The 24,162-nt window shown below is 42.4% G+C and overlaps 1 protein-coding gene and 1 pseudogene across 2 annotated transcripts in view; one reads left to right on the forward strand and one right to left on the reverse strand.

Annotated features, from left to right (window-relative positions):
- LOC126281596 (rho GTPase-activating protein Graf-like) overlaps positions 1-24,162 on the forward strand; it is a 541,774-nt gene that overhangs the window by 66,928 nt on the left and 450,684 nt on the right. The gene's annotated exons all lie outside the window — the stretch shown is intronic.
- On the reverse strand, positions 11,443-11,560 carry LOC126282625 (5S ribosomal RNA; annotated as a pseudogene).

Consider the following 24,162-nt stretch of genomic DNA (forward strand, 5'->3'; position numbering starts at 1 on the left):
AGGAGAGCCAGTCGGCGTTAGTTTCGCGGATTACTCTTGCAGTATCAAACATTTTTCATAACTCGTATTACCAAGGGGAGGTACTTTATGCCCACCCTGAAACATTAAAAAAAAAAAAGCAAATTCTGTTAATTTGAAAGGTGTGTATTTAATTTTAAAGGTAATTTTCTTGTTTTTGGATGCCGTTGGACGAGCATGTAACATTTCTCTCGTTTAGTTGTTGTTGTTGTTGTTTTGGTCTTCAGTCCAGGGACTGGTTTGATGCAACTCACCATGCTCTATCCTGTGCAAGCTTCTTCATCTCCCAGTACCTTCTGTAGCGTACATCCTTCTGAATCTGCTTAGTGTATTCATCTCTTGGTCTCCCTCCACGATTTTTACCCTCCACGCTGCCCCCCCCCCCCACCCCCCGTACTAAATTGGTGATCCCTTGATGCCTCAGAACATGTCCTACCAACCGATCCCTTCTTCTGTCCAAATTGTGCCACAAACTCCTCCCCAATTCTGTTCAATGCCTCCTCATTAGTTATGTGATCTACCCATCTAATCTTCAGCATTCTTCTGTAGCACCACATTTCAAAAGCCTCTCTCTCTCTTCTTGTCTAAACTGTTTATCGTCCATGTTTCACTTCCATACATGGCTACACCCCATACAAATACTTTTAGAAACGACTTTCTGACACTGAAATCTATACTCGATGTTAACAAATTTCTCTTCTTCAGAAACGCTTTCCTTGCCATTGCCAGTCTATATTTTATATCCTCTCTACTTCGACAATTATCAGTTATTTTGCTCCCCAAATAGCAAAACTCCTTCACTACTTTGAGTGTCTCATTTCCTAATCTAACTCCCTCAGCATCACTAGACTTAATTCGACTACATTCCATTATCCTCGTTTTGCTTTTGTTAATGTTCATCTTATACCCTCCTTTCAAGACACTGTCCATTCCGTTCAACTGCTCTTCCAAGTCCTTTGCTGCGTCTGACAGAAATACAATGTCATTGGCGAACCTCAAAGTTTTTATTTCTTCTCCATGGATTTTAATACCTACTCCGAATTTTTCTTTTGTTTCCTTTACTGTTTGCTCAATATACAGGTTGAATAGCATCGGGGAGAGGTTACAACCCTGTCTCACTCCCTTTCCTACCACTGCTTCCCTTTCATGTCCCTCGACCCTTATAACTGCCATCTATTTTCTATACAAATTGTAAATAGCCTTTCGCTCCCTGTATTTTACCCCTGCCACCTTGAGAATTTGAAAGAGAGTATTCGTTTAGTTATGCGCGCGTACTGGGAGATGAAGAAGCTTGCACAGGATAGAGTAGCATGGAGAGCTGCATCAAACCAGTCTCAGGACTGAAGACCACAACAATAACAACACATGCGCGCGTAACTTAGCCAGAGCCGCAGCGCTGCCTGGAAAATAGTTAGGCCATCTTTTTTTGCTCTGCGAAGATTGCCGCTGTCTAGTGTTAATCGCTGGGACGGGAGATAGGGAGTGTCGTGGCAGTGAGCTTCTACAGGAAGGACCCAGAATGTGGTGGTCTTGGGAATTATTTTATTAATCCGGTGGAAGATACAATTACAAAAGGAATGCTATCGTTATGCATTGAGGTGGATTTGCTAAGGCAGATACTATTTTGAGATGGTGACATTTAAGCTAACGAATGAACATATTTTACTTCATCGTGACAGCATTTAGTGAGGCATTCTTGGTTCAACACAGGCATACAAATGAGAAATGTCTTGCTATTTTTATAAATTTTTGTCACAGTCGATGTTAAAGGATTTGCAAAGACGAAAAGAATTTAGTCAGTGTATGAGGACTTTAGTGCTGGAATACATTTCATGTTGAGTTACATTTTTGTATCTCTACAGTGTTGATCTTACGCAACTGTAATTTTTAATGAAATATTTTCTTATTGCTTACTAAGACTTCAGTGGTGACATTTTATAAATGGAATAGTGTCAAGAAATTTGTTTAGAGGTGAATGTTTTTTAATACGGTTTCTTGTCTAGAGTGTGACTCAGTCACACACTTACGTGTGATTTCCAGTGTGTCCATGTAGATTTAGATGTCGGAAGCCCTGTGAAGCGGGATTGGCGGCTATCTGTGGCAGATTTTACGTTAGAGTACAGTACTGGTGCAGGTACAAGTGTTTTGGAGCACACCGCCCAGCGCACATTGTTGAACGTGGGCCTCCGCAGCACACGACGCTTACGTATTCTCATGATGAATCAACGACGCTATCAATTAATGTTGCATTAGGTACTGGAGCATCGAGATTCGATCGTAGATAGACGTTTGCGTCTTGCATGATGCCGTAGTGCTTCGCTGTTACTACGACTATGCCATATATAAATATATCGGCACCGTGACACACGTTAATGGAAATATACATAAAAGTGAAATGAAATGTTTTTGGGGCCGTAAGCAGTAACTAGCTTGCTCGCTACAAACGCCCGTTTTCTTGTTTTAATGTGTTACGGAGAAAAAAGTGCCTGATATAAACAAGTAAAGGAAACAAGTAAACATCTCCACACTCATACAGCAAGAAGTGCTCTTGCTTCAGTCTTACATGCTTCGAAAGTTGTAAAACTAACAAAAAAAATATTTCCTGGATGACCACTAGCATTTTCTTTTAGATGAATAACAAAAGTACGTGGAGGATGTCTTCGTCAAAAGTGGAAGACGCAGGTGAGAAAAGAAGATACCGCTTGTTGAGGCCAGTCGGTCATTGGGAGTTGGCAATTGCGGAAGTTGGCTCGACTCGTTGGGCTGCACCAGGGCGACACCTGACCCGCATTGCGGTCTTCGCGGTTTTGCTGGGACTGCCTAGCGGTGGTATCTGTGTGACCCAGCCGCAGCCCACGCCAACGAAATGGACTCAGCTCACTGCCCTAGAACGTGCCTTGACTTTTAACCTATGAGCATCTCGACTCATCTGGATCAACACCAGAACTCTCGAAGTAGTGATGAAAATCAAAATGAAGTAATGTGTACTTCAAATCTGGCTCTCTACATGAAAGATAGTGGCAGTGTCTTTTCTGTGTTTCGCCATAAAATAGGAGCACTCTATCGTAACATTTATGTGGCCTATATTTATCCCATTTATCCTCTCAGTCCCGAACACATACTGAAAGTACAAGTGCGCTACTATTGCGTCAAGTGCTTTGTGTTAATGCTAGTCAACAACGAATTACACCTAAAAATTTTTTGTAACTATATCGGATTTTTTATAGGTGATGTCATGTATGATAGAACAGTTACACCTACGACTTTCTAGATTCTTGTTGCTTAAAAAAAAAAAAAAGAAAAGATTTCAATAGAGGTTAAAATAGTACACACTTGCTATCCAAACTTTCAAAAATTGTAAGTAAAACATTGAAATTACCAATAATATATATAATGGATGCTTCATGACAGGCTAGATACTGGTTAGTATATGCTATGCGTTTTGGCACCGGCTGAACTACCGACGTTTAAAGAAATGAAAAAAAACAAAAAAACAAAAAAACACCACCCTAAGTGTGGAAAATGACCACCGAATACGTTTTAAATCAGAGAATGTATCTATTCGTGTCTGGTTTATCAATTTTATACTTCGCTACGAGTAGGACAGTATAAAGTAGCTAAAACACCCAATCTTCAGTTCTTGCAGTTTGAAATCTGATGATGTGCCCTCTTCAGCAAAATGAAAAGAATCGTAGTATTTTGACGTAATACCTCTTGTAGTATGTTTAGTGCAGTGATGTAATTTTGTCGGCACATTCAGCGGTACATTTGGAATCTGTCTGCAAAATTTGTTGTGAATAAAGAGTAGCACAGAAATAACACATTATTTATCATAGATAAATATAGTGTGAGTAATTTGCGCGCCATGAGTTACACTACCTCAACACTTGTACACAGCTTGTGACTTTAATACTTTATTGATTGTGCTAAATTTCTAACGTACGAGTATGCCTGTTAATGAATAATTATGACAGCATTTTAAATTTGGTCTATAATTGTATTAAATATTGAAAATCAAATGTCTGTTGCCCCTGGGAACCGTTGGATAGACAATCTGCAACTGGGATTGGGTGACTTTTTTAGCCTTTTAGCGGCATTATTTAGTCTGATCGCGTTATCTATTGTGTTTTTCGATTTCTTCAAATGCTGGTAATAAGTTGTTCCACAGGGGCCACTAGAAGACACCGTGCATTAAACATGGTATACGAATATTTCCGTTACACACTTCTAGGGCTCGTAGAGGGGAGTTTGTAGATAGTACTTGGAATGGAAATACATGTTCAAATGGCTCTAAACACTATGGGACTCAACTGCTGTGGTCATCAGTCCCCTAGACTTAGAACTACTTAAACCGAACTAAGCTAAGGGCATCACATACATCCATGCCCGAGGCAGGATTCGAACCTGCGACCTTAGCAGCAGCACGGTTCCGGACTGAGCGCCTACAACCGCTAGGCCACAGCGGCCGGCGGAATGCATGTCCGGAAACGTACCGGTTCCGTGCTACAGCCGTTTGAAAACCTGTTGGTAAAGCAACCACTTTCTCAAGTAATTGGGCGTGACACAGCACATCACATTTTCTACGATTCCATTGATTAATAACCAAAGAAACACGCGCTGTTGCTCGTTCTAGTTGACGGGTTCTCTTCAACGTCATGCTTCCAATTCGGGTGTGCGGCGTCTCCTTGGAGTATCACTATCAAGCCTACTGACGGTGAAGTTACGCCTTTCTCGAAGCCCTTTCGTAACTGTGGCGACAAGAGTGTGCTATGGGATCGTATGTTGTGATTAACTGTCTTGATAAAGGCGACGAGCAGCACTTTGCACTACTGTGAGCTTCGGCATACATGATGGCGGTGTCGATGTTTTCTGCAAACGTGTACTCAGCCATGTATCTCCGACACCCAACAAATGCGTGAATGAAGCTCGACCCAGGTCAGAGAGGTAGGATAGGCGCCAGATGACATTAGCCAATCCGATGTAAGCATCCCCGCACAGTGACTACCCTGTTGCATAATTACCTAGCAAACGTTTTCAAACGGCTGTAGAACAGAAGCGGTAAGTTTCCGGACGTGGCGTCCATTTCAAAAAATTATGTACTCTCCCCCCTCTACAAGTCCTAGAAGTTTACACCGGGAATTTCCGAACGCCCTGTGAAAATTGTTTTATCTTATTCTGTTTATGTTCTTCTCTTTGAATTTAATCAAACCTCTCAAAATACACTATTCTGGATTAGCACCGTGTTCCGCCGATCCCTTCGGTAGTTCTGGCCATGTGAGGTTACACTCTGATGTATCACAGGGCTCATATTCTGAAGGACTGGTGTTCAAACCCAGACTGGTTTGCTTTGATTCTTCCAGATCGCTTAAGCTAAGAATACAGCCTATTTTCCTTCCCCATATCGTAGGGAGTGCTTTGTCTCTAATCACCTCGACTTCAACGTGACAAATACTAACCTTCCTACCTCAATTGTTGTCGATCTGGAGACCAAAATGGCGCTCTGATATTCAGATTAGGTGATGGCGGAAGCTGAGGATACGCTTTAATTCATTCACATGCTCATCAAACCAAATTTGCATATTTACATCTGTGCCATTAGCATTCTCATCTTTGAAGGTGCAGTCGAATGATAGGTATAATGCGTGGGCCATTGGGTGAACGTCATCATCTTTTCTTAAATTTTATTTGTATTCTGTATACATCAACTTGAAATGATAATAAACATATATTGAATCATAATTTTCTAGAACAAATAATATATTTTTAATTACTGTTAGTATTTCTGTTCATAGGAACAGTAATTAAAATTTGACATAGATACGCAAAACGCCGCATTTTAAATAAAAAAAGTATACAGGGTTGTTATAAATGATTAATTAGTTTTCAAACCACTATGTTTTCCAAACTATTACGTGTACATATGGTACGTGCACAAATAGAACGTAACTTTTCATTTTGCACTCTACATCTGTTCTATGAGTGCCCCCGTCTGGTCAAATTCGTCCCTTATCTTGTGTAGCAACACCGTATCAGTGGTCATCGCAGCAGCATTGATGCGTTCTCTGATATGTTCCAGTGTACTTGGCAGTTAAGGGTACCTAAACTCGATTCTTCATGTACCGCTAAAGAAAAATCACACGTCGTTAGGCTAGACGACATGGTTGGGGGGGGGGGGGGGGGCAAGAGAATTGAGCCACATCGTCTTCACCACTACGTCCAGTCCACTGATGCGGAATTTTGTCGTATAGGTAGCGACAAACTTCGATGCCCCGATAACAAGGTGTTCCGCCTTATTGTAAGATGAAAGTCTCGGAATCAGCACTCAGTTGTGGAAACCACCACACGTATCAAGGTAAGAGGTATCAGTCACAGTCTTGTCACAGAAAGAAAAAAGACCATAGAGCTTCGCCTGTCACGTTGCACAGAAAACATAACCTAAGGCGTATCTTATTCATGCACCATACTTCCATGAGGATTTTCAGTGTCCAGCGCTCTCGCAGTGTGGCTATTAAACTTTCTAGATAAATGGAAAATTGCTTCGACGCTGAATATCGGCATGGAGGCGAAATGTCCATCCTCAAGTTTCGGTTCTTTCCCATAATTCCTTCTGAAAGCACACTACACTATTATAAAAGATAAACCTCTCGCACACCCGAATACACAAAATCTCTCTCCCTGAGTTTTCGTCATTTAGCAAAGGCAACTGATAGGTACAATGCAAAATCGGTGAGTTTATTGTTCTTCTAATACGGCATTCTTATTTGTACGTGTAACACTTTGTAAAATATGGAACATTGAAAACGAATGAACTATTTATAGCAGCAGTGTGTACATCAATAATATTGTTAAAGTCTCAAGAAATTTTGAAAAAATAGTTTATTTTTTATTCGATGCTTCGCATTTTTAACAAAATTTTAATTCATCTTGAACACTCACATTTTCGTGTGATTAGAATTTAAAAATACTTTTTTTTAAATTTGTTAATAAATATGCAAAATTAAGAAAAGTAAAAAAAGTTGCTATCGGACCAGTGACTTAACGAATGCAACACCTTTACACCACGCTCACAGCTACCTGAAGCTATGAAGATAAGATGGTAACTTTTGTAGTTAAGAGACCTCGGAAGTCTTGTAATTTTTGAAGTTTTTTTTTTTTTTTGTCGAGTTTTATGAGAACCTCGTTGTGTTGCGTTAGGAAATTGTTCGGGTCCTGATTTTCAAGTCCTATACTTCTGCAGAAAATCGAAGAGGGCCAGTCCATATGATATTTATTACTTGGTAAATTTAATTGTAGCTTCATTGTTTTCTCAAGTTATTTTTCCTTTTTATAAAAGTTGTGCAATTCCAATGGTGCATAGTAAAATTACAAAACTACTGAAAAACCCTTTCTTCTTTGGTGTATCTGCCTTATGATAGATTTAAACTGGAGGCTGTCCATTGTGTCTTGTTGGCATCTTCCTTCATCTGTTTGTAAGTTCTCCCTCTTCTATTGTTTTCTATTAAGAGCACAGACCAGTGGGACTAGAGATGTCACATAGGTCTTTAGTACAATGTTTACCCCCTTGCCTCCCTTGTACCATCCGTTAGCCTTATCAGGCCTATCCGCCTTTCGGGGTGCTTTCCCACTCCAAGCGTTGCCTTCTACCCACTCATAACTCTCTAAGGAGGCTGTTGACACTTGGCAGAAGGAATCTCCATATCCTAGAGATATTTGATCTTTGCGTCGTTCGCCAGTTGTGAGACAAGTGTTGTCCCTTCTCTAACACGTGAAGATGACACGAGGAGTTTTCTTTGGTTGAGTGTAATAGCAAATGGCTTCTGTCCCCTCTTCTCTCTCTCTCTCTCTATCTCTCTCTCTCTCTCTCTCTTTCTGTCTTTCTCTTTCTCTCTGGCAAGCCATCGGCTGCTGTTAGCTAATTGCTGGGGAAACGAACAAGTGAGACTCTTGATAGCACTGAGCGATATTACAGTCAACTTTGAAATGCACAATACGTCTCTTTAATGCTATTGTATTCAATGATGGTGGGTATGTGTTATCTAGGGGATGCGAAAAGTGTTCCTGGATAAATCGTTTGTATCAATATTGATCGTTGGTCATGTGAAGTGTAATTATTGTTTGAAAGAACAACAATAATGTATCACTTTCTAAATGAAACAGCTAAAATAAGATTAAATGGTTCAGTTGCAGAAGCAAGAGAATATATTTAAAATGTCGTTCCGCGAAATTTTAATAAATTTTTGGTCATTTTGTCCAATAACATAAACTGTTAGATAGCAATGCAAGTTTGAATACTAATCTAAAATCATTTCTCCCGAACACCTCCCATCTCATGGATGACTTTCTGTTGAAAAACTGGTAGTGTAACGCTCCGTAGAATGTAGCTGGTTTGGCCAGAGACGTGTTAGTTAACAGGCAGACGCGGCGGTACCCGGGAGCGGAAGTGGCGCTGACCGCCACAGGAAACCTGCCGGTGCAGATATGACTTAGCCCCTGCCACCGCTGTTCTCGATGTAGTAGTAGCGAACACGTGCGTTCCTGGTAAGCTGTTTTTTCTAGGTTCTTTAGCTGCGAATGAAGGCATGATAAGTGTGGAAAAGATGTACATTCTAAGACAAAAAAAAAATAGGAAAACACTTCGCACCTCAAAGGAATCATCCGAATAGATTGACAATTGGTAAATGTGCTGTACATGTAAAACAAATGATTACGATTTCAAAGAAAAATTGGATGATTCATTGAAGAGAAAGAGCACAAATTGAGCAATTCAGTAACGCATTGGCCCACCTCTGGCCCTTATACAAGCACTTACTCGACTTGGCGTTGATGGCGGAGTTTTTATATGGCCTCTTGAGGGATATCGTGCCAAGTTCTGTCCAAGTGGAGCGTTAGGTCGTCAAAATCACAACATAGTTGGAGGACCCTGTCCGTATTGCTCCAAATGTTTTCATTTGGGGAGAGGTCCGACTACCTCGCTGGCCGAGGTAGGACGACAAGCAGTAGAATCTCTCGCCATGTTCTGGCAGTCATAATCTTGCTGAAATATAAGCTCAGAGGGGCTTGCTTGAAGGTCAGCAAAGCGGGCGTAGAGCAGCTTTGTGCTGTAATGGTGCTGCGGATGACAACCAAAAGGGTTCTGCTATGAAATGAAATGGCTCCCCAGACGTTCACGCCTGGTTTTCAGGCCATATAGCGGGAGACAGTCAAGCTGGTATCTCATCGCTCTCCGGGGCGTCTACAATATTGTCTTAGGCCTGATTCGAGTAGAATTGTCTTCGGTAATGCGTCCCGCTTCGAACTGAGCACTGATAACCGGCGAAGGCGTATGTGGAGACGTCGCTGACATCGGTGAGGTACCAACCCCCGACAACCAGCAGAGATTGACTGGGGGCGGGAGGTATTTCATTTCAGTAGGACCCTTTGGTTCTCATCCGTAGCACACTTGCAGCACTGCTGTACGTCGACAATATTCTATGCCCCTCCTTGTTGACCTGAGCTTACATATTTCCAGCAAGACATACTCGCCCGCAAATGGTGACAGTTTCTGCTACTCATCTTCGTGCTTGCCAAACTATACCTTGGCCAGCAAGGACGCCTTATCTCCATCCGGTTGAGAACATTTGGAGCATTAAGGGCAGGACCCTCTAGCTGTCTTGTGATTTAAACAGAATTTGACACGTGTTCCCTCAGTAGGACATACAAAAACTCTAACAATCAATGCCAAGCCGAATAACTGCTTGCACATGGTCCAGAGATGGACAAAGCTTTATTGATTTGGTCAGTTTATGAAGCTCTTTCTCTTGAAGAGATCATCTAATTTCTTTGAAACTGTAATTATTTGTTTGTACATGTACGTCACAGCTACCTGTTTGCCGGCCGGTGTGAGCGTGCGGTTCTAGGCGCTTCAGTCTGGAACCGCGTGACCGCTATGGTCGCAGGTTCGAATCCTGCCTCGGGCATGGATGTATGTGATATCCTTAGGTTAGTTAGGTTTAAGTAGTTCTAAGTTCTAGGGGACTGATGACCACAGATGTTAAGTCCTATAGTGCTCAGAACCATTTGAACCATTTTGAACATCTACCCATTTCCGTCCCATTCGGATAATTCCTTCGTGGTGCCCTGTATTATTATTATTATTGTTGTTGTTGTTGTATTACGCGCGGCTGATTTTTTCACGAAATTTCCTGCAACAGTTTCCGGTAATGCCTATATTTTTTCCATAGTTTTTTGGCTTGTTATTATCATAATTTCTTACCTAATGGTAACATTTGTTTCAATTCGATGATGGTGATCGAGTTGGCTGTGTTTGAGGTACACCATCTCGCCTCCGTGGAACAAGTCGCTAAATGTCATTCAGGCAATGGCAGCTATCCCAAAGGATTTAGTTTGGAATTCAGATGGTGAGAGAAACCTTCGGCAAGAGAATTTTGCAGCCAAAGCGAAGGATGAGAAGGAAACGGATAGCTCGGAATGCAATCCGTGAGCTCTGAGCTTAAGTCTGTATCCGACACGCCGACTGTAACCAAAAGAAGCTGGTCGCAACAGTCAGTACCCCCTTTTCCCACACGCTCGCACAGGCCAAATGCAGTTTCTCGTTTTTAGAGTTGCGCAGTGTGCTGAACTGCGTTGCCGGACAGTTGGCAACCAGTCGCCGATTTAGGTCGCCTGTCCGTTGCGTTCCTTTTTGGTTGCTCCGTGTGCGGACGACATTACGTGTCTCACCTGTTTATATTACTAAACGGTTACAATGGTCAACCATTCACAGTTGCAGGTTGCCTCTCTAACTGCTTCCATGGGCCACAAAAATATGAATTCCAGCGTTTCCTGTAATTATTGACCGAATTTAAAACGCTGTCATAAACTACTGATTAATAGTTATAACATTACGTTAAGGGTTTAACGTGATATGTATGGCATTTAAGTTACAAACTTTGTACGTGTCTTGAAGCAGCATAACTCATAGCACGAAATTTATCCAAACTATAATCAACCAGTATCTGAGAGCAATCAGCGACTTCGAACAAACTTTAAACATAATTTCAAACGTTACCGAAACTTTTTCTTCCCGACACCCCTCCACAAATTAACGAAAGGAAAAAGATTAATTGCTTATTACGTTTTCGCTCTGTATGTAGCAAAACAGGTATGAAGTTTTAGTTCCTTTTTTTACTACTAACTGTATTCGTAACACGTTTTACAGACAGTATTCACATATGTCATACCACTGCACTCCGTCATCAGGCCACAAGTGGCCCATCGGGACCATCCGACCGCCGTGTCATCCTCATTGAGGATGCGGATAGGATGAGCGTGTGGTCAGCACACCGCTCTCTCGCTCGTTACGATGGTTTTCTTTGACCGGAGTTGCTACTGATCGTTCGAGTAGCTCCTCAGTTGGCATCACGAGGTTGAGTGCACCCCGAAAAATGGCAACAGCGCATGGCGGCCCGGATGGTCACCCATCCAAGTGCCGGCCACGCCCGACAGCGCTTAACTTCAGTGATCCGTCGGAAACCGGTGTATCCACTGCGGCAAGGCCGTTGCCTTATACCACTGAATGAACCCTTAAAAATAGTCGTTGTGTGACACATACACTGACGGAAAAAAGTCGTAACACCAAAGGAGTTGTTCGACATGAACGAAATTTGATAGGTGTGTTTCTACATGTGAAATATGGTGTCTGCTCAGATTTCGCTCCAGTCGCATACGAGTGGAACTAGTAACGCCACTGTGAGCAATGCAAATGAGATTCACTGTAAGTTCATGCTGTGACGGTCGTGAGCGTTAGTTACCTTTGAGATTGGACGCGTGGAATGGATGTCAGCCAAGAATGCCTTCAAGGCGACGAAGACGCCATTGTCAACACAGCACTGAGTTTGACCGAGGTCGTGTAACTGGTCTACGGGAAGCTGGATTTTCCTTCTGGGATATTGCAGAAAGAGTTGACAGGAATGCAGCCACTGTACATGACTGTCGGCAGCGGTAATCACGTGCACGTACGGTCCCAAGAAGACCACATGTTCGGCGTATGGCTCTGGCGCATCATACAGCATCTGCAGCAGCAATTTGGCCAGCTGTTGGCACCACAGTGACACAGCGAACTCATACAAATCGTTTACTTCAGAGACAGCTCGTAGCCAGACGCCCTGTAGCGCGCATTCCAGTGACCCCAAACCACCGCCGTTTGCGACTTCAGTGGTGTCAAGCGAGAGGCCATTGGAGGACAGTGTGGGTGTCTGTCTCTTTTTCTGATAAAAACTGTTTCCGCGTTGGTGCCAGTGATGACCGTGTGTTGGTTAGGAGGAGGAGGTCAGTTGGCGGCTGGCAACCAACCTGTCTGCGTGCTTGATACAGGACCAGTCTCGTGGTTATCCCATGCACCCAGATTAAAAATTTCTACGTTAATCTGATGATTCGTCCTGTTGTGGTTCCGTTCATGAACAGCATTCTAGGGTCTGTTTTCCAGCAGGATAACGCTCGCCCACATACTGCTGTTGTAACCCAACATGATATACAGTGTGTCGGCATGTTGCCTTGGCCTGCTCGATCACCAGATCTGACTCCAAACGAGCATTTATGAAACATCACCGGATGACAACTCGAGCGTCATCCACAAAGAGCTTTAACCGTTCCGGTATTGACTGACCAAATGCAACAGGCATGAAACTCCATCTCATAAACTAACATCCGGTCCCTGTACAACACAACGCATGCACCATTGCATGCTTGCATTTAACATTCTGGCGGTTACAACGTCTATTAATATACCAGCATTTCACATTTGAAATTGCCTATCTCGCCTTTACATCAACCTGTGGTCTTGCAATGTTAATCACTTAAATATATACCTAGACAAATGTATCACCGAAGCTTCGTTACTCTACATTAATTACTTTTTGGTGCTGCGATTTTTTTCCGTCAGTGTATTTTCTGGGGATACGACGTCACAAATATTGAGATGCATGAACAACTGACGTTTGAAGTCTTGGAGTCTTTGGGGGACCGAGGGTGCAGCGGCTCCTGGTCATCCTCTAAACGGCGGAAGCCAACCGCACATTTCCAATAGGATCTTACTAGAAGAGCAGTATTTAATACTAGCATTTTCTTTATCCTCCCCTGAGTTACTGTACTCAGCTTCTCTTCAAAGACGACTTTCTTCTTGTATCCGTTTACGCGCTTTCTTTCATTTCGTTTATCTTGTACTACGAATCAGAACTGGGTCCAACCTTCAGAAAACAGTATTCTTAATATTTTTGTCCGAACAATCGGTTATAACGATGAGGATGGTCGTCGGCTTCTGTGTGTACGAATTAGCGACGTAGGGTCCCCTATGTAACATGGAGCGATTTTAGTAATTGCGGTCGAACTGTTCGCTCGTATGTCGTTACATTTTAACAAAATCGGAAAATTTTCAAATGTATAGCCACCTAAGTTTTGTAAGTGTAAAATCTCTTCGAAATAAACTTTCGTTCATTTGGATACGATTGTCTTCTCGCTCTCGATATCAGTTTTATAGACTTTATTACGCCAAAAATGTAAATATCTCTCTTTGCTCTAAACTGGACAATATCTCTGAGAAATGCTGCACTGCGACATACGTCTGTAAATGACACTCGGTGTTCCTGCGTCACCAGTTGTGAATTTTCGCTCAACGTTTTGACAGTTAATTACATTCTATCCTCTGCCGCTGCCGTACCATCCAAATGAGAGTATCCATAAACGTTTGAGGATTCTCTCTTTTCTACATGTTCAACAGCGATAATAACTAGTTGTTCTCTTGGCGAAGTAGTTGCAGGTCCTCCTGGAATGTTTAGTGAAAATTCACGCTCGACATAGAATAACAGTACACTGTGATACTCCACAGAGGTCACGACCTTGTTGACGGGCCCAATGGTTGAGTTGACTTCTAGTAAATGTATTAGCCACATGGCCGCAACTGCCTTTGTTTATTGTAATTTCATTAGACGTGGAAGAAAGTCGTATCGACGATTAGGAGGGAATTTGAGAAAGTGTTGGCTGTCAGTTGAGTGAAGAAGCAGTTTGACGTCGCCCAAACGGGAGGATACGGCGAGCCAACTGAAGCCTTGCAGCTGTAGGGAATCTGTGCTGCAACGAGGCCACGTTGCACAGAAGCCACAGCAGTGCCTGCCCCCGCCTGTTGCCTAGTCCCTCTGCGGTAATAGCGCCGCTATCGCACTCTTAAATATCGCCCGCCAACAGGCGCTAGCTGCGTATCGCTCAGCTAAATCCGGCCTATATAGGCGCTACCGAGCACGCCCTTTGCAGCTTTCTTCTTTACTAAAAGGCATCGCTGAGCACACGAAACCGGTAACGATACGATTCGTGACAGCTGAGGCTGAAGTATATAATTAACCAATCAGTATAATTAGCGTTTGTGTGTTATGCCTTTGCATTGCTCAGCGATGAAAAAGGGAGAGATAGTCGCTTTATTGTTGCAAACACTAAGACTGGAGTATTTTCCATTTTTAGAATCTATATCGTAAAGATAGGGACTGTGTACTTTTTTGCAATTTCTTTCTGTTTTCAGTCTTTCCTTAATTGCTGTAAAATTCGTGGAGGTTTGTTCAGTCTGTGCAACTAATTGAAGGCAGTTTGTTCATTGCCATACGCGTTTCGCTTCTTATATTTCTGAAGCATCATCAGTGGTTGTAATATATGTTTCTTTTCATACATATAATAAATATTATGGTAGTTACAACTTGTTGCTATGTTACATTTTGTAGTGTTTATCTCTTGTTTTTAGGTTGGAATCAGCCTTTGCGAAATTATCGTTCGGTGCTACCGACGATTTCCAGCGCCGTTAGCTCATGCGCGTGGACCTGGAGATGTATTCATTAGTTTCCATGCTCCTGTTAGTCGATTTCCGGCTTTCTTTCAACCACATTTGATTCAACCCATCGCATACATTAGTTGCACTTTGCGTTCTGTGTTCAACATGTGTGTGTTTTAGTGTTGCCAACTATCGTTGCTTGTTTATCTGTCGTCTTTTGTATGTGTTGTGATGTGGTTTGATATTTTTCATTTCTGTGTGTGTGTGTGTGTGTGTGTGTGTGTGTGTGTGTGTGTGTGTGTGTGTATCAGAGAGAGGGAGGAGATTAATTAATTATTTATTCTGGTTACATTTTGGATCTCTGTTTGTTATTGTTTTGGTGGCTAGCATGACCAAATCCATATAAGCAATAACTGTCCGATCATGTTTGCAGAAAAACGGTAACAAACATGTAGAGATCAGAATAAATAATTCATGAAGGTTCATCCCCCCCCCCCCCCCCCCCCTCCGTCCTCTCTCTCTCTCTCTCTCTCTCTCTCTCTCTCTCTCTCTCTCTCTCTCTCTCTCACACACACACACACACACACACACACACACACACACACAAAATCACACCCTCAAGAAAGAATGACACATTAACACACTGCAAGAAAGAATGACACATTAACACACTGCAAAATACACACAAACAAGTATCCCTAAAAAATAAAAATAAATAAATAAAAAATCACCGTCTCAAGAAAGAATGACATTTACATACAGCAAATATGCGCGCGCGCGCTCGCACACACACACACACACACACACACACACACACACACACACACACACACACACACACACCAAATGGAAAATACCAAACCACACACACACAACACAAACAAAACATGACAGATAAACAAACAACGATAGTTGGCAACACTACACACCGAAAAAACACACATGTTGAACACGAAGTGCATGTGATACATGCGATGTGTTGAATCAAATGTGGGTGAAAGAACGCCGGAAATCGGCCAACTGGTGCATGGAACTAATGAATACATCTCCAGCGCTGGAATTAGTAACATGGAACGATAATTTCATATCACGAAATTTGTGCTACAAAAATTGACTCTAACCTAAAAAAGAGAAAAACAGTTCAACATGTAACGTAGCAATATATTGTACCTATGTTATATATATATAAAACTATATATAACTATATTATATGTATAAAAAGAAACGTGTGTTCCAGGTCACTGATGATTCGTTTCAAATAAAAGAGAAACGCGTATGGCAGCAAACAAACTGAACAAACTGTCTTCAGTTTCATAGACGGAGCATGTGTACTTTTTATTTCATTGTAAAGTCGTATTGATCTGATTGCGATGAGGATTAAATAGTAATCTGATAAAAATGTGGACATGCACCCTAGTCGGATGCAACTTTTCTTTATTGACGTATTTCACTTCGTTAGAAGCGAGCATATTCAGAGCTACTTGCCCGAGTAGCCGCGAATGTTGACGCGAGAGGTATGCCGGCTCCGGATTGAATCCATCCGGCGCATTAACGACCAGGGGCCGTTGTGCCGGTGTGTGGTTCTTGCTAGGTGAATACCGGGCTGGTTCCCATGTTCCATTTCAGTTACACGCTACGCAAACATTTAAAACACTTCCTTTCACATGCACACAGAATTTACTACAGATTGAGACGACTGCTTCTGTCCTTTGAGGGTAGGGAGAGGGGGGGGGGGGAGTTGAATAGGAGACTGATGACCTAAACTGATTGGCTTGATCTCCTCAAAAACTTAATCTTCAGCAGCATCTTCAGGTCTTTGCAGAATGTGCCATGCGATATGTATTCCGATTCTGAACTCTTTGTCACGCCCCACATCAGCTTCAACTTCAGTCGCTTAAGATGAAGTGTTGTATACAACGAAGACAGGCATCATACGTTGTTGGAACTGCGACCGTTAGAAATAAAATTTGTTTGCTGATAATGACTTCTCCACTAATTTATTTCTGGCGGTCAGAGTTTCGCCTGCAGGCGATGCTTGCGCTCGCTAAATAATCCTATTATTGGGGGTTGGGGGTAGAGCAATGTCTAAGTTCAGCCTGGTCCACAGTTACCCTATTTACACCACCGGTGCTTTGACAGTGAAAGACAGCAGCCATTGGGCAAACACACCGCGTACTAGTGAGCATGTTTAGCTTTATAGGCACTTGATCTTTTCGCGTCACGAACACATGCTTTTAATACAACATGCTTCTATTCCACTAAATGAAAACATGTCGATATTATTTCAATAAGTTATTCACCCTATCACTGCGTCGTAAATCAAGTTTCGTAAGAAATACTTTCCCCTATTTCCACAAGTGTAGAGTCTCCTAGGATTTTTTTTAAATGTCTAATGGGTGTAAAGTACTTTGCTACTCATATCTGATTATTCACGAACCTCTTTTCTATGTTAACAGTATCTACAAGCACCGCTATGGCCTTCTAAGGTTGTTTCTTCTAACGCAGTTGGTGAAAGACGTCAATTATTAGGAGGAAGTTGCAGCTTTTGAATAAAAAGCGAAAAGTAGTCTGAACAAGCAGTGTTGTGGATCTTCATGCCGACGAGAAATTGCTGTAGGCTTTCTCAAAAATTATTTGGCTGTCGAACAAAATGAGATCATCGTTGTCTCCCATGCGTAAAAGGTTCCTGCGATACAGTGAGCTGCTGCTGTTTTACATGAAATCTGTATCAGGATTTATGTAGAAAACTTTTAGAACATCTCCGAAAAAGTAGATTCACAGGCAAGATAGAGCGAATAAACATTTATCTTACCTCGTCTGATCGATACGCTGCACTGCATGGCTCAGGTTTCTCTCTGTATCTTTTTCTCTTACTTTTAAATTACCGACGTTCCTTTTCAGTTGTAGTCGGAGAGAATTATTGTCAGTTTCTAGTTGTGCTGCGGCTCAGCAAACAGCAGCTTTCGTGACCGAAGGTAGTGTGCTTACAGCTGATGTCTCAGCTTGATAATCCACCTTTGTTGCTTGTGGCTACACGTAAGGTAATATATACTACCGGTGATAAATTCACATTATTTCTGGCTATGTCGAGCACATTTGTTAAACCAGTCAGTGGTGGCTTCTCTTAAGTAATACTGCCACAGGTCATTTTGTGGTGTATATTAAAGTCAGTGGATGTTAACTTCATTTAATACGGACTCACAGCGTTTATATATTTTTAAATTGTGCAGTATCCGCTTTTAGCTTTTACTGTTTTATTGCTAGGGCGTCGAGCCGCCCAAGTAAAAATTAAAACAAAGTACGGTGTGTAGAGTCTGTGTCGTAAGTCAAGACGGACCAGAGTGGTTGAAGTTGGTCACGCTACCTGAGAACCGAGCGAGGTGGCGCAGTGGTTAGCACACTGGACTCGCATTCGGGAGGACGACGGTTCAATCCCGTCTCCGGCCATCCTGATTTAGGTTTTCCGTGATTTCCCTAAAATCGCTTAAGGCAAATGCCGGGATGGTTCATTTGAAAGGGCACGGCCGATTTCCTTCCCCATCCTTCCCTCACCCGAGCTTGCGCTCCGTCTCTAATGACCTCGTTGTCGACGGGACGTTAAACACTAATCTCCTCCTCCTCCTCCTTCTCTACCAGAGAAAAGATAAAATAGTGTTGCATTACTTATAGTTCTAGTTTTATATTTACGGATGTCGCGTGCAGAATATTGTTCAATGTGAGGCGTGGTACTTGTTTTTCTGCAGATAGTTTGCTCTTCTTTGAGCAGAAGTGCAATTTCTACAATTTAACAGGAGACATAGCCTTCTATCTGAAGGTTATTTATGTTTGTGCGTTTTTACTCCAAATGAAGCTAAACAGTTTCTGAGTGAAATTTTTAAAATAGACGTGTGCTTTTTTTTTCTCGAATAAAGTTCTCGCTATTCCCTGTAAGAGTGTCATGCACTCATACACGTTCGCCACAAGAAGATCAAATTACTTTTCAAAGGGAAGTTGGCTTTCAAACAGAATATCTGCTTTGATAGGCGCTGTACCTATAAAGTGCGTGATGGAGTTAATGTGTCGTACATATCGGATACGGCGTAAGCAGACATGGCCGGTTGGAATGAAACCTCAATCAAGGGTGTCAGTGAAGTACCAAAGCAGACTATGTCAAAACACTTCCTTTTTCCGATTTCGGGCTTTCCTTTCATCACAAGGCAAGTACTGGAGCTGAAAATCTTCACCAGAGTATCTTTGGAAGCACTTTCGTCCCACTCCCAGTTCGCTGATATTTGTCTGAAAAGAATCGAAAGGGCTACAACGGCCCATCTGCTTACGTGAGAAGGAATAACCGTATTTTTAGTAACAGTAGCAACAATGTAATACTCTCAAAGCGTTTTATAATGTAAGTCATCCATCGTCGTCACAGAAGGTAGTGAAGCTAGAACGTGTACAGTGTGCCCAAAGAAGAGCAAGTATCCATGTCCAGTCAGTTAGTTTCCGTTGCTATCAGCTGCAACACAAATTAGGGAAACAAAAAATAAACCTATCTTTTGCCAGCTCATGACGAGGTAATTTCGAGAACGCTCTGGCAAATTGCTTTCGTTTTTATCGATTTCAGGTCAATGTTATTACGTGATGTGTCGGATTCGTGTCCCCTATCCGCAACATTATTCGTGAAATGTTATACGGAAAAGACTTCTGCAAAACCTTTAAGATAAGAAAAATAATTGTCTGGCATGATTGGCTGGGAGTCCCTGTAGAGGGATGTTCAGCGGCGCGGTGCGAGTCTATCAGTTGGACGCCACTGTGGCGACTCCAGTGCCCGTAATCCACATCACTAAGGCTACCACGGAAAGGGGGAATGTAGTTTAACGGAGTATACGAGCTATGTGATGTTCCTGGCATGTCTTCACTTCAGTGAGAGACGAAGGCTAGGATGAAGACTGTACAGTAAAGTAACGATTAAGAACTGGTAGGTTACCCGGGGAGTCCCATTAAAGAGGTCGTTTACCCTCGTTCTACCTTTTCTTGAGTGTTTTCTTCGGGATGGCCCTTCACCATGCTGAATTAATGTAAGAGAGAGAGGGGAGGAGGAGGAGGTGGTGAAGAAGGAAAGGAAGAATATTCAACGAAGAGCTAGGAGCCTCGTGTTTTGTGAACTGTAGAGAAACGCACAACAAACTCAATCTCTAAATACCTTGAATTCACGTTCCAATACGTGACAAGAATCATACCTTCCAATACATAAAAACTGAGATATGCGGGCTTATACAGATGGATACCAACTATCTCTATTCATCTGCGAATGTACACGAAGGGGGAAGGGCAAGTTAACGATTGTGGTATTTTGGCGCACCACTCACTGTAACGCGACAGAGTGCAACCTTTGGTAGACGTAGCTCTTCATAGCTGCCGCCCTCTTTTGTGTTCATTCGTGTGTGGTATTGGACGATGTGCAGTCGAGTCAATTTCTCGATTCACGATTTCTTCTCGCTAATCTGGGAACATTTCGAGGCGATGCTAGTATTTAGTCTGAAAGATTGGGTTTAACCCAGAAAATTCTAGTCTTTAGTTCTCGAGCGCTGAAGTTCCTTCAACATATCAGTTCTTCTAATCATGCTGGAGGAACCGTCGGTAATAATAGCATAACATAAAAATCCCTGTTGTTGAAATTGTGTAAAATAGACATACTAGAACCCTAAAATGGCGATTTGACTGCGGTACTTGTCCAATTTCTTACGCCAGCAAAAGCGCCACAGCTCCGGACGTGAAACAGTTGCAAGGAGTAGTCAGCGCAAGTTCTAGGAATAAACAAGTCTCCTAACTACACATACCGAGCATTAAATGAAAAGAAACTGCACAGAACTGTTTGTAAGTAAAATCAAGTCATCACACAAATCCTTCCGTCATGTATAAGAAAACTAGGGAATAGCTGAACAGTAAATACAGGGTGTCCTATGAGAAATGCTCGGTATACAGGGATATGACAGGAAAGATTATTCGAAGCAAAAAGACAAGTAAATCTGGACTCTAAAATGCATACCTTACGAGCTATCAGCACTTCATCTTCGTTACGACTACACATAGCTCTTCTATTGCAAGCTCTCCGCTTTCCATGTTTTGAGAGAATACAGTATGGACCAAAACAAGAAAAGTTGTTTGGTAAGCATAGACTCTAAAATGCATACCGTAAGAGCTATCAGCACATGTTCATTAAGAGAGATGTTTCAACGTAGCGAAGATGAAAAAGTGCTCATAGTTGTTACGGTATGCATTTCAGAACCCATATTTCCTGTATATTTTTTTCTTGTTTTGTACCGTATTTCCACCTCTCAGAATATGTAAAGCAAACAGTTCGCTGCAGTTTCTGCCTTTGAGGGCCGCCAGCTGCTCCTTGGACGGGACACCTCGCCCGCCTTTCTTTCCTACCCTCTTTCTTCTTCCTTGTTCCTTTCTCGTCCTTTCTAGATGCTTTATCGACTTTCGATAGACCTTGGGGTTTTCTTTCCTTGGGTTTCGCGCAGTAGGCCCTTCTTTGGTGTGAAGTTTAGTTGGAATTGCCTGTTCCAAGTTAGAGGGACTGATGACGTCGTAGTTTGGTCCCTTTAATCCTTAAACCAAACGCACAAAGAGCTCGCAGTAGAAGAGATTTGTTTCACAGTATCGAAGATGTAGTGCACATAGCTCGTATGTAAGCATTCTAGGGCCCATGTTTATTAGACTTTTGTAATGAGAATGGTTTTCCTATCATATCCTATTATTTACCATTCCTCCTGGGACACCATGTATAGTCACGTGAATTGTTTCAGAACAATGTACTTTTTGCCGGGTTAATAGATGACTATCCTTGCCTTAACTGAAAATTAATTAGCACCAATATCTATTATCCTGTATTGGCGTAATGCCGGTCATTGTCTTGTAGTCATAAGTGACGGCACAGTGAAAAGAATTATGCTATCAGTTATAAATACAAGTCAATGAATGGCGTTATATACAGTTTAGACAAATCTTCTGGCACAGCAAAGACACCTGTAGACTCATTGCTTTCTGTTTCATAGTTTTCTCTCTTTCATCGCCCAATTATCAGTCATCCGGGTTCTAGTCCCCTGAATTGTAATGCTTCGTGGCGGCTCGTAAATTAACACGCAACAGGTTTTCAGTAACAATTAATAACAGGGCTATTCTTCGCCCGCGTCCTTACCCCATCACTCAATAAACACATTCAACGCATCAATCTATTTTCTTTATTTAAAGCTACTTCTTTAGAGGGAGAAGTAATAATTCGAATGTACGGCGAAAGTAGTCGGACCGTTATAATTTTACAGCAGCCTTCGTTTCCGAAATTCTGGCAAGCGTACACTTGACATCCAACGGTATTGCCTATTTCCAACTCGTATAGTTTGCTTCTTTCTCCGCCGGCCGGACTCACCGAGCAGTTGATAGCGAAGCCAGCAGGTTGCGCTGCTATATATCTGACCATGAATAGCAGCTTTGCAATATTCTCAGTAGAACGGTGTTTTGTGTACCTGTGAGAGCAGTACGTCGGAGCTCAGTGCATTCGAACATAGGTAAATTGTTGATAGTCGTACCATGGGTGCTTCCTTAGTCAAGGTACCCAAAGTGTTCTGTATTCAAGAGGTAACACATCGCAGACTTATTCCGCATACAGGGAAACATCGTCCTCTAAGTGACAAAGTGGACGAAAGTGTGTGTTGAGTGACCGTGACAGAAAGTCATGGAAGAGCATTGTGGCGAAAAATCAGGGGACGAAGTCACTGCAGAACTGAATCTCGCACTCACGAATTCTGTCAGCACCAAAAATGCGAAGGGGGCTCCATAAGCTGGAAATTGCTGGGCTAGCTGGAACTCCAAATCCAATCATTAGTGAGGCCAACGCCCGTAACAGGAAAACGCGGTTGTGAAGCTGTTAAACCTTGATTACATAGCGATGGAAGAAAGTCATTTGGTCGGATGAGTCTTCTTCTGTTCCTTATTCGACTTTTTGTCGAGTTTACATCCCAATAGTGAAATATGGTGAGAGTTCTGTGATGATTTGGGTAGAGTGTCGTGGTATTCCTTGGGTCCCATGGTTACTCTGCAAAGACCGGCCGGTGTGGCCAAGCGGTTCTAGGCGCTGCAGTCTGGAATCGCACGACCGCTACGGTCGGAGGTTCGAATCCTGCCTCGGGCATGGATGTGTGTGATGTCCTTAGGTTAGTTAGGTTTAAGTAGTTCTAAGTTCTAGGGGAATGATGACCTCAAATGTTAAGTCCCATAGTGCTCATTTTGACTCTGCAAAGTCACATTACTGCCAAGGCATACGTGACCATTTTGGCTGACGATGTCCATAATGTCAGTTCCCCAATGGAGATGGTGTGTGCCAAGACTGCAGGACCCCTCTCCACGCAGCTCGCATCGTCCACGATTAATGTTGTGAGCACGAGGATGGATCGTTGCATCTCACCTGGCTACCAGTCACCAGATCTCAATCTTACTGAATCTCTGTTGTCTGCTTTGGAGAGAAGTATGCGTGGTTACTATCCAACTCCATCATCACCTGGACTTGCCACTAATTTGCAGGAAGAATGATATGATTCGCAGAAAACCCAAACAGGGCCTGTATTTATCCATTCCGAGACTACTGGAAGCTGTTTGGAATGCCAACTATTTCCCTACATTGTATTAGGCATGGTAATGTGTACTGTTTTCGGTGTTTCCATATTATTCGTCCACTCTTTGTGTCCTCTTGATTCTGATACGGGTTTTATCATTTCGTAAAGCGCCTCAAGTCGTATTCGATATCAAATGCTAAAAACTCGCCGTAAGCAAATTTTGTGCGGGTCGGTATGTGCGCTCCTGACACCACACGGACATATTTTTCCTGTTGTTGCAGTTACGTCGTTTAGTTAGTCTGCAATCCTTACATAATCGTCGTTTTTCTGTTAGTGTGTGAAGGCTAATCTCAGGAACTGTTGTAGGGATTTTGATATGGTTTTCACTGGTTGAGTCACGAGGAAGTTCAGTGCATACAGGGTGTTACAAAAAGGTACGGCCAAACTTTCAGGAAACATTCCTCACACACAAATAAAGTAAAGACGTTATGTGGACATATGTACGGAAACGCTTAATTTCATGTTAGAGCTCATATTAGTTTCGTCAGTATGTACTGTACTTCCTCGATTCACCTCCAATTGGCCCAATTGAAGGAAGGTAATGTTGACTTCGGTGCTTGTGTTGACATGCAACTCATTGCTCTACAGTACTAGCATCAAGCACATCAGCACGTAGAATCAGCGGGTTAGTGTTCGCCACGAACGTGGTTTTGCAGTCAGTGCAATGTTTACAAATGCGGAGTTGGCAGATGCCCATTTGAT

The sequence above is a fragment of the Schistocerca gregaria genome, chromosome 7 (assembly GCF_023897955.1).
Source record: "Schistocerca gregaria isolate iqSchGreg1 chromosome 7, iqSchGreg1.2, whole genome shotgun sequence".
Lineage (NCBI taxonomy): Eukaryota > Metazoa > Arthropoda > Insecta > Orthoptera > Acrididae > Schistocerca > Schistocerca gregaria.